This window comes from Rhagoletis zephyria, unplaced genomic scaffold (assembly GCF_001687245.7).
Source record: "Rhagoletis zephyria isolate East Lansing unplaced genomic scaffold, Rhagoletis_zephyria_1.1 Rzeph_scaffold_09080, whole genome shotgun sequence".
NCBI classification, from domain to species: Eukaryota; Metazoa; Arthropoda; class Insecta; order Diptera; family Tephritidae; genus Rhagoletis; species Rhagoletis zephyria.
Genome location: NW_016166159.1, coordinates 14,908 through 25,128, shown reverse-complemented (window position 1 = coordinate 25,128; position 10,221 = coordinate 14,908). Strand labels below are relative to the sequence as shown.

The following is a 10,221-nucleotide window of genomic DNA, read 5'->3' as shown; positions in this document are numbered from 1 at the left end:
AATACGAATCAAAAACTGGAGAAAACTCAGACTTAGATTTTGTGTTTGGGAAAAATATGTATACAAATTCACTACAATATGTATTCAAAATCAGTCAATGCATGATAAAGTCCAAATTTTAATCAAAACTCGCATAGGTCGAATGGAAGAAAGAAAAGGAAAATTAAAAATGTGGTTGTAATATTGACGACTGTGGTGAAGACAGCATGCAGTCGAGTACGCTCGCATAAAAAATTTTTAGGTCGCGTAAATGCAGCTTGAAAAGTGTGCCTCAAAAGAAAACCTTAAAAAAAACATTAAAAATGAGAAATCATAAGTTCGAAGGACACAAAAAAGTGAAAAATTTAAAAATATTTGCAAAGACAGGTTTAACGCCTGTTTACATAAAGCAACACTGTTGGCTGCTGACTATACATAAATTAAATAAACAAACAAAAAAAAAAGAGCAAATGAAAACAACAATAGGCCGGACGGATAGATGGCGGAACTGAGGTTGGAAAATATATCTACTACGTTTGCATGTTTGTTGGCGATGAAGTTGTTTGTCAAATGGTAATGAAGATGAGTTGATTGCTTGCTGTTTTTTTTTTTTTTTTTATGTTCACCAATAACAAAGACTTACGAAGAAAAAAGNTTATATGCAGTTGTGGGTAGTTGGATAAAATTAAAAATGGAATTTAGAAGCAAAAAAGAAAGCGCAAAGAGCACTAATCATTTGCACTATAAAAACAAATATTAAAAATGCTCAGTAAGATAACAAAGGAAGAAAAAATNTAAAAATTATATGCAGTTGTAGGTAGTTGCATAAAATTAAAAATGGAATTGAAAAGCAAAAAAGAAAGCGCAAAGAGCACTAATCATTTGCACTATAAAAACAAATATTAAAAATGCTCAGTAAGATAACAAAGGAAGAAAAAATAAAAAGCGCGCTTATGATAGCGACACTAGGTCATAATAAATAACTAATCGAATGTTAGCATGAAAAGATTTACACAAACAATAGTTTTGTGGTTCAAATATGTAAGGCGGAAAAACACAAATCGGAAAAGAGATACAAAATTTTAAGGCTATAAATATCAAAATGTGGTAAAACTGCTTATATTTAAATGTATGTAAGTATTAATTATGTTGAGGCCCGTTTTTATTTGAAGTTTTTTATGACGGAGCAACAATAATGTTTATTGTCTTCAACAAAAATAATAGCAAGAAAAAGGTACGACAATTCGATGACATATATTACAAACTAGAAAACGAGTTAGCTAATTTCCTGAAAACGTTGTCAACAAAAAACAACAACAACAAAACTGACTTTCAAACGTTGATTGAGGTAAAGTAGCCTGGTTGTCTGACCTGGATTGATTGTTGATATTGATGCTGGTTGGCTGATTCGTTATAGCCCGAACACAATGAGAACGACGAGCTACGGACCACAGCTGTCAAATTATTTTAACACCTACTCTTNGTGTTAGCATGAAAAGATTTACACAAAACAATAGTTTTGTGGTTCAAATATGTAAGGCGGAAAAACACAAATCGGAAAAGAGATACAAAATTTTAAGGCTATAAATATCAAAATGAGGTAAAACTGCTTATATTTAAATGTAAGTATTAATTATGTTGAGGCCCGTTTTTATTTGAAGTTTTTTATGACGGAGCAACAATAATGTTTATTGTCTTGTACAAAAATAATAGCAAGAAAAAGGTACGACAATTCGATGACATAGTATAGTACAAACTAGAAAACGAGTTAGCTAATTTCCTGAAAACGTTGTCAACAAAACAAAACTGACTTTCAAAAGTTGATTGAGGTAAAGTAGCCTGGTTGTCTGACCTGGATTGATTGTTGATGTTGATGCTGGTTGGCTGATTCGTTATAGCCCGAACACAATGAAAACGACGAGCTACGGACCACAGCTGTCAAATTATTTTAACACCTACTCTTATGTAGATAATTATTTTGGCGACGACCGGGCTACGCGGCGAATGTGGTTGTGGCCAGACTAGATCTATTTCTATTTTTCCAGCGACAGATAAGGTTCTTCCTCTTCTTTTATTCTTTCATACAAATTCAGGATGTCGCTGCCGCATTAAAAAAAAAATAATGTCGTCATCGACAAAGCGTTTAGATATGAAGATAACAAATTGGAAGTTGTGGCCCGTAGCCCGTCGGTTTTCAATGTGTTCAGAACTTAACGAGTTCGCAGCGCGACCAGACAAATTTGACAAGCGGCGGCTTGGGAACCAAGCGCGCACGCAGAAAAACTTTTTGCCGAATTCACAACAATTACAAATACATAAAAAACACATACAGTATTCCACGCTTAACTGACCCTCGATTAGTTTGTTTCCCAGCATAATTGGTTAAAAATATGTGCCATTGAAAAAATGTATCCCTTCAATTACCTACTATGAAAATGAACAAACGAAGCGAATACAAAAATCTTACACATAACATATGAAAAATTTCAGTGGAATTGTTAGCGAATGTGCAACAACAATGCTAGTAAATGCCATCGAAAAAGGCAGTGGCGTAAAGATTTTAAAACTTTGTTAAAATACATACATACGTACATATGTATATAAAATATAAATTAAAAAAGAAAAAAAACATGAAAATTTAATTTCGTAATGGTAATCAAGGGAAAAAATAATAAATGAAAGTGATGAAAATGAAAAAAAAAAATAAATAAAATGAAATCTACAGCAGAAAAAGAGAAAAGAGAAGCACAAACCGAATTAAAACATTAAACGCTGAAGCAACGTTGAATAACCAAATCAAAGAAATCGTCAGCAATGAGTTGGTTAGCAGCAGTGANAGTTAAAAATATGTGCCATTGAAATAATGTATCCCTTCAATTACCTACTATGAAAATGAACAAACGAAGCGAATACAAAAATCTTACACATAACATATGAAAAATTCAGTGGAATTGTTAGCGAATCAGCAACAACAATGCTAGTAAATGCCATCGAAAAAGGCAGTGGCGTAGAGATTTTAAAACTTTGTTAAAATACATACATACGTACATATGTATATAAAATATAAATTAAAAAAGAAAAAAAAAATGAAAATTTAATTTCGTAATGGTAATCAAGGGAAAAAATAATAAATGAAAGTGATGAAAATGAAAAAAAAAAATAAATAAAATGAAATCTACAGCAGAAAAAGAGAAAAGAGAAGCACAAACCGAATTAAAACATTAAACGCTGAAGCAACGTTGAATAACCAAATCAAAGAAATCGTCAGCAATGAGTTGGTTAGCAGCAGTGACGTTTCAAATATGTACACATGTTTTATTTAATGGTGGGTTATATGGCACATTTGCCGAGGCAAATATATTCGGCAAACAGTCAGTTCAAAGTCAGCTGTCAAAGTCAAATTTTTTTATGTCAAAAGTCATGCTCGTTTATTTAACTACGTGCAAAACGTGCATAATAAAATAGTTTTTATGTACATAAGTATGAAGAAATAAATTTCCAAAATTTTGATTGTGTAAAAAAACGGCACGATTTTTATTGATTCCATCGGCAATTTGTGTTCAACGACTTGTGCCCGTTTTCTGATACCCTTGAAAACCAAATGACCTTGAGAAGATATTAAATCGCTAAAATGTACCTTACTTTGCTTAAACCGACTTATGTACATAGATCTGAAACGCTCCTTGCGAAATGGCGAGAAAACTATAAAAATAAGAAGAAAAAAAATAGTATGGACCTCTTTCAACAAAGCAGTAACCATCTATCCTAGAATAACTCTAAAGCATATCGATTCTTATTCCATTGCATTTTTATTTTATTTTTTTTTAACATTTCTTTCTTTATGTTTTCGTTTCCGATGAGCAATTTGAAAAATTTGTTACACTGTGCCAATGACGATAGCGAAAACAGTCGATAACAGAACGGCGCGAAATCCACGAGGTGAGAGACGTTACAACGAAGCGACGTGCGGTATGGTGAAATGAGCATTCGCAACGAGCACCTACACAAAATTAATGAGAAGAGTACCGTCGAGAAGATACGACCAGAACTGACGACATTATTCAAGCATAAAGATAATAAAGCAGCAAATTATAGTTAAACACTCGCGGTTAAGCATTACGAGTATGCAAATCAAGATATACAAAACTTGAGCAGACTTTATCGAATCACTTTTTCGAAAACATTAGCCGAAAGCGATGAATACGATGATTTCGGCACAAATCGACCGTTTTGAACGTTATATATACGCGTACACTATATATTATGACAAATCGAGCAAATATAACAGCAGGCATGCCGTTGATTTTGCCTGCTGCCACCACTGACACTAAAAAATATTTCAGTACCGCAGCGTATAGAGTGGCTTTTGTGGGCAAACAAGCAAGTGAGTGAGCAAGGCAGCGAGAGCGAGCGCTCGAGCGTGCGATGGATGGGCGAACGAACGACGGAGCGATGCAAAGTACAAACGCGCGGACCCCGAACAAACAGCAAAGCGACAGCGCAACTTATAAAGGGTGTGGAGCGGTATTGGGGCGCTGCTAATTGACTATCGGCTCGCGATGCGCTGCGACTGGGACGGGTGGGGGGGAGTGGTGTAATTGCTTGCTGAGACGTTGGAAGTTCTGGGTTTGATGCAATACGAATTGAATGCTACAAATGCTCACAATCGGTGTGCTTAATGCGTCCGTTCAAATTGTTGTTGGCTAATATTATTTGTTGTTCCTTTTTCATGCATACATATGTACGTTTGAGCAAGCGCATAGAGAATTGGAATTAATTTCGCCTACCGCACTTTACCTATCGTCTCAACGACTCGAACGATAACAGAACTAAAGCCAAAGTTTTCTTCAAAATACCAGCTAAAGTTTTGTATCATGACTAAAACGATGAAATATGTATTTAAAAAAAAAAACAAAAAACACTTTAAAATTCAAGTCTTCTAATGGTGCAAATCGCGCGAACGATCGATGAAAAAAATTAAAAGCAAACGTATTTTAAGTTGCGCATATTTAAACAAAATTATCGTAATTTTCGAAAGCAAAGCAAAAACGTTAAAAATAAATAACAAAAATGACCACAACACAAACAGAAAGAGTAAATAATCAACCGCATGGGGTCGTGGCTATTCATGGCATACCACAAAACAATGTAGAATAAATAGAAAAATTAAAACATGACGCACACAGCGCCTCGCGGTCGGGCTGAGCTATAAGGGGGCAAAAGGAAACACAATCTGAAAACACCGCACAGTCATAAATAAATACTTCTTACCCTCATAGAACTACATACATACATATGTATGAATAAGTTAGTATCAAATATAAATTGTTAACCACTAAGAGGATTATAAAAAGCGAATGTGTTCAGGCAGCTACCGTAGCCGGGTGGTTAGAGATGCGTACTAGCACTCGGTAGAACGCAAATTCGATTCCTAACCCGAGCAGGAGGAAAATTGTCTACTAGCAAACCATCGGGTTAGTACCTATCTCATATAAATAAGTTGTGTTTAATGAAGCCGAAAGAAAAGTGCAGATCAGCTCAAGTTAGTGCAGAATCGAGCGGATGGTCAAAAAAACAATAGAGGCAGTTAGAGCAACTTAGTTCACAAATCTCATGAAACACTTTTCAGGCAGAAATTCTCAAAACGGTTGCTTGCTCTATGCTGCTCTAGTTCCACTTAGCGCAGGCTCATGAAACAAAAACTAGAGTAGGTTAGAGCAAGAAAAATCCTCATGAAACACAATCTTTTGAGATATCTTAACCTGACGTAACCTAGAGCAGCTCATTAAACACAACTAATAATTCATTCGATAATCGGGAGTTGATCCTCCCGATATGGTGTGATAACTTACATGCTTATTATCTATCTCGAACGATAGGCCGCAATAACGATTCGTCTGCAGAGGACTGCTTATAAAATTAGTCCAACGGCATTATTCTAGTCGGTTTAAACATAATCAAGACGATTGCAACCTAATCAACGTAAAGCAATACGAAGGTTCAAATAAGGGGAACACATGAAATAATTGCAAAAATGATTGAAAACAAATGCGTAATTTTGCTCACTAAAACTTCAAGGTTGTCCGGTGTATACCACTTTAGGTTCTGGTCAAAATTCTCCAACTATAACTATCCTGGCATTAAAAGTTAAATTCTGAGTGCGACGAAGTCTAATCCTTTGGGTATCCTCCATCGGTATACATCCACATTTTATTGCATTTCGGACCATTCTCTATTCGTCTATTAACCCTTACCGTCGGCTTCAAATGGTATCTTCCCTATGATCTTGAGCCAAACGCATTGTGTCTTGTGCTACTTTGTATTCACCCATCAGATGATTGTAAATAAATCTCTAATCGCTATTCGCGACAAGCAAGCCCATCCGTCACATGAGATTACCAAAATGCTATCATCAGGGGGCTTTCGGCAAATGCCACAGCCACCTGTTGAATCTTTCAGCAAAAATAAAACAAACAAAAAAAAAACAGTCAACACGCAATGAAGCATACTTTGGTGAGACTTTCATACATGCCACACCCACTTGCAAATTTTATTGCCCACTTGCATATCTCATGCCAACCAACCCAGTAAAAATGTCCACCACCACAACCAGCCTGCCACTTATCGCAGCGACGCCTGCAACCGAGCACACAAAACGCCAAAAAACACTCAGCAGCAATGGCGAATTCCGCCCCCCGTCAGCCGTATTCTAAACCAACCATAAAAAACTATAAATGACAAGTCGATTAGAAAATTTTCAAGCAATCTCAGGGAAAAAGTAAGCCAGCGGCAGAGTACAATCGCTAATAAAATGAAAAAACAAAAAATGGGTATCGAGTTAAAGGAAAATTAAGAACTCCAGCCAGTCAAGCTACTAGCAACGAACTCGATGAACGAACGAAGTGAAAGGAACGTCGTGTAGGAACATTCAAAAGGCTGACAACTCGAAATAAATTACGAGAAACAGCATTGGCAAGCGAATACTTCAAAACGAAAGATATAGCAAAGCAGAATAAGTGAAACGAATGTAAAATTCTAGAAATGTTCAAAATGTATTATCTGGCCACCTTCTGTGCCCTCGCTGATCCCCTGCTGCATGCATTCATAAGAGAACATATGTATGTATGTACATGCACTGGGTGTATATGCATGTGAGTGTATATGTAAGTTGTATGGGTTGGCAAACTGCGAGATACGAGTATACTTTTAGTATCTGAAGAAATGAAATTAAATAAAATAAACCAAATGTTTTACGACGGCCTGGCAAGGGACGGGTACAAAGAAAGGACGGACGAAAATAACACCAAGGAGCGAGCAAGCGAAGCAACTCAAGACTCAACTGTTGGCAGTTAAAAGTGGTGGAAGTAATGCTGGTGTTCTGTGGTGTGGTGTGGTTGTTTGACGTTACTAGGAGGGCGAGCATTCTAAATGTGCGATTACTTATGGTGCTGAAGAAAAAGAGCCACAATGAAAACAACAATCTCGAATAGCCCCATAGTCGTCGTCGTCGTCGACGACGTGGTTGCCGCCGTTGACGATGACAAAGGCGTGTAGATAAGAAACAGAAGCGAACACAAAGCACACAGAGCACACAATCGTTGTGTACCTTCATGCATGTTGACTAAACGTAGAGCGCTGGCTGGCTCATGGTTCTTGGCTCTGGGCTGTGTCGTGGCACAGCACGGCACGAAACACGACGCAATCAAGGGAGCATAATAAAAATGCGGAGGCAAGACAGTGGTAGGTATTGCATTTAAGTGTAGTGTGTGAAGTTGTGCGGCTTCAAAGCGATTTGACAGCGACGAACGACAGAACAAACAAACGGGCGGCCGGATGGCCGGTCGGACGTGACCGACTGTCGCGGTAGAAGCTTTGAACGACGACATCGAAAACACAAACACCGGGGTTTGCTGGGTTGAGTTGCTCGGAAAGAAGCATTAAGTGAACAAACAGAATCGAAGTGACAGACTAGCAAAACAAAGGAGCGGATGGGCGGCGAACAATTTGCCACATAGACGGCTGCACAGTCCGACCGACGAAGAGAAGACACAACCAACAAGCAATAACGACGGTGTGCTGTTTGGCTAGCACCAAAGCAAAGTATGTAGAGTCTCAACAAATATGTTGAGTCTCAGCCAGGGAAGCCAACTCGTGGGGAATAATCTTTCTAAAAAATCTAATTAAAAAGCTCGCAATTTTAACGAAAGTTTTTTGAATTTCTTTTTAATATTGCACACAGTTTGAAACTTGGATTTATACGGGTTTTGTTAAAGAATGAACTAAAAAAAAAAATCGAATTAAATTAAAAAAAAAAAAATTGTGAAAACTTGTCAAGATACATACAATTTCATTTTTTTTTTTTTTGAATAAGGAGATCTCTATGGGTGGGGAATTTCACGAACTTTAGAGCAAAATCGGAGAATTTCTTTGTCGAAATCGGGCAATTCTAAAAAATGAGTTGGCTACCCTGGTCTCAACTTTGATATACAAGCAACCAACTCTAACCAAGAACAAGCTGACTCCACAATAGCGCAAGCACAGAACATCGAACGAACAATGAAAGACACACACAAGGGAATGGTGCAGATGGGTTGGGTTGTTGGTGAGTTAGCTGGTGACTGTTTCGACAGCAACGATTCAACCAACAGCCACTTTAACGAAAAAAATTAAATAAATTAAAACACAAACAAAAAATCCAAAGACAAGCAAACTTACGAAACAGAGTCATCGACGAACTAGAAGACGGCTACAACGACGACGGCTATACCCAGGGAACGACGATGACTTAGCAACTACATTCAACCCAACACACAATACGAAGTCAAAGTCAGCAAAGCGGATTCGAAATTGTATTGAAAAATATCAAAAAAAAAAACATACACACTACATACTTGGAAATATTGCTGAGCAAAGAGGAGCGTAAAGCAAAAAAAAAAAACGCTGTAGAAGCAAGCCAACGAATGAACAAACGAACCAAATAGAACCAGTGAGCACAGCACACACAAACAAAACACCAGTAACGAGTAAAATAATAATACGACTTATAAGAAAGAAAAACACATTTTTTAAGCGATAGCAAACTCAGCAACAGAAACAGAAATCCAGCGCGAAAACAACGGCCATAATAAAAACAAAAACAAGACTTAAATATGTACAATAAAAATGATTTTTTTTTTTTTTTCTAGACAAAACGCAGAGCTCAAAAGAGTTCTCAGTATAAGCGAGCGTATGACGGTGAATTAATGCGCTTGAAAATGGGGCGAGCAGCAGAGAACAAAAAAAAAAAAAAAAAAATAAAATAAGAAAAGAACAAAGTGACGGACTGGAGTACTGTGTGGGTNAGACTTAAATATGTACAATAAAAATGATTTTTTTTTTTTAAGACAAAACGCAGAGCTCAAAAGAGTTCTCAGTATAAGCGGGCGTATGACGGTGAATTAATGCGCTTGAAAATGGGGCGAGCAGCAGAGAACAAAAAAAAAAAAATAAAATAAAATAAGAAAAGAACAAAGTGACTATTTGGAGTACTGTGTGGGTTGTGAGACTTTGCAAATTTATGGAAGGGAAGCACCCTAGTGCCATGGACGTGGCTGGCTAAAACTTATGTAGGAATTGCAGCAACAAGAAAAGTTACTGTTTTCAGCAGCTGAAACTTACAAATATCTTCAGAAGGCTAGGCTAGAAGATAGACGCGGGGCGGGTGTACAATGCACATTGCTTTAGTTATTACTTAGTAGAGCGGCTGCGGGAGAAAAGGATTCCATGCATAAGCAGTGAAAGGGGGGCTGCTACTATTATCTTGAAAGCAGATCAGAANGTTACTTAGTAGTGCGGCTGCGGGAGAAAAGGATTCCATGCATATAAGCAGTGAAAGGGGGGCTGCTACTATTATCTTGAAAGCAGATCAGAAAGTAGCAAAGGGAGGACTGAAGCGAACTGATGTATGAGCACCACAAAGGTATATTAGTTGTTGTTATTGCGCTTATGAAGTTTTATTACGTTGGAGGTCGAAGTGTCGAGTTGAGTCGGGTCGGTTGGTCAGTCATTCAGTCAGTGAGGCTAAGTTGGTGGAAGAAACTCTTTCACAATGCATGCGCTTAATACCGCAGACGCTAAAGATAAACCCAAATGAGGGACACAGAACAGCACTCCAACAGTCATAGACTAGACGCTGTGGGGTCGGCCAGTGGGGTGTGCTTAGCTATCTTTTGTGTTTGTTATTGAAAGAAATTGCACTGCGTG

At 37.4% G+C, this 10,221-nt stretch overlaps 1 long non-coding RNA gene across 1 annotated transcript; it reads left to right on the top strand.

The window, feature by feature from the left end:
- The first annotated feature begins 7,301 nt into the window (after positions 1 to 7,301).
- Positions 7,302 to 9,119, top strand: LOC108375538 (uncharacterized). Its single transcript, XR_001849175.1, has 2 exons — positions 7,302 to 8,079; positions 8,510 to 9,119. It is a non-coding gene; the product is annotated as an uncharacterized LOC108375538 (long non-coding RNA).
- Positions 9,120 to 10,221: the final 1,102 nt, after the last annotated feature.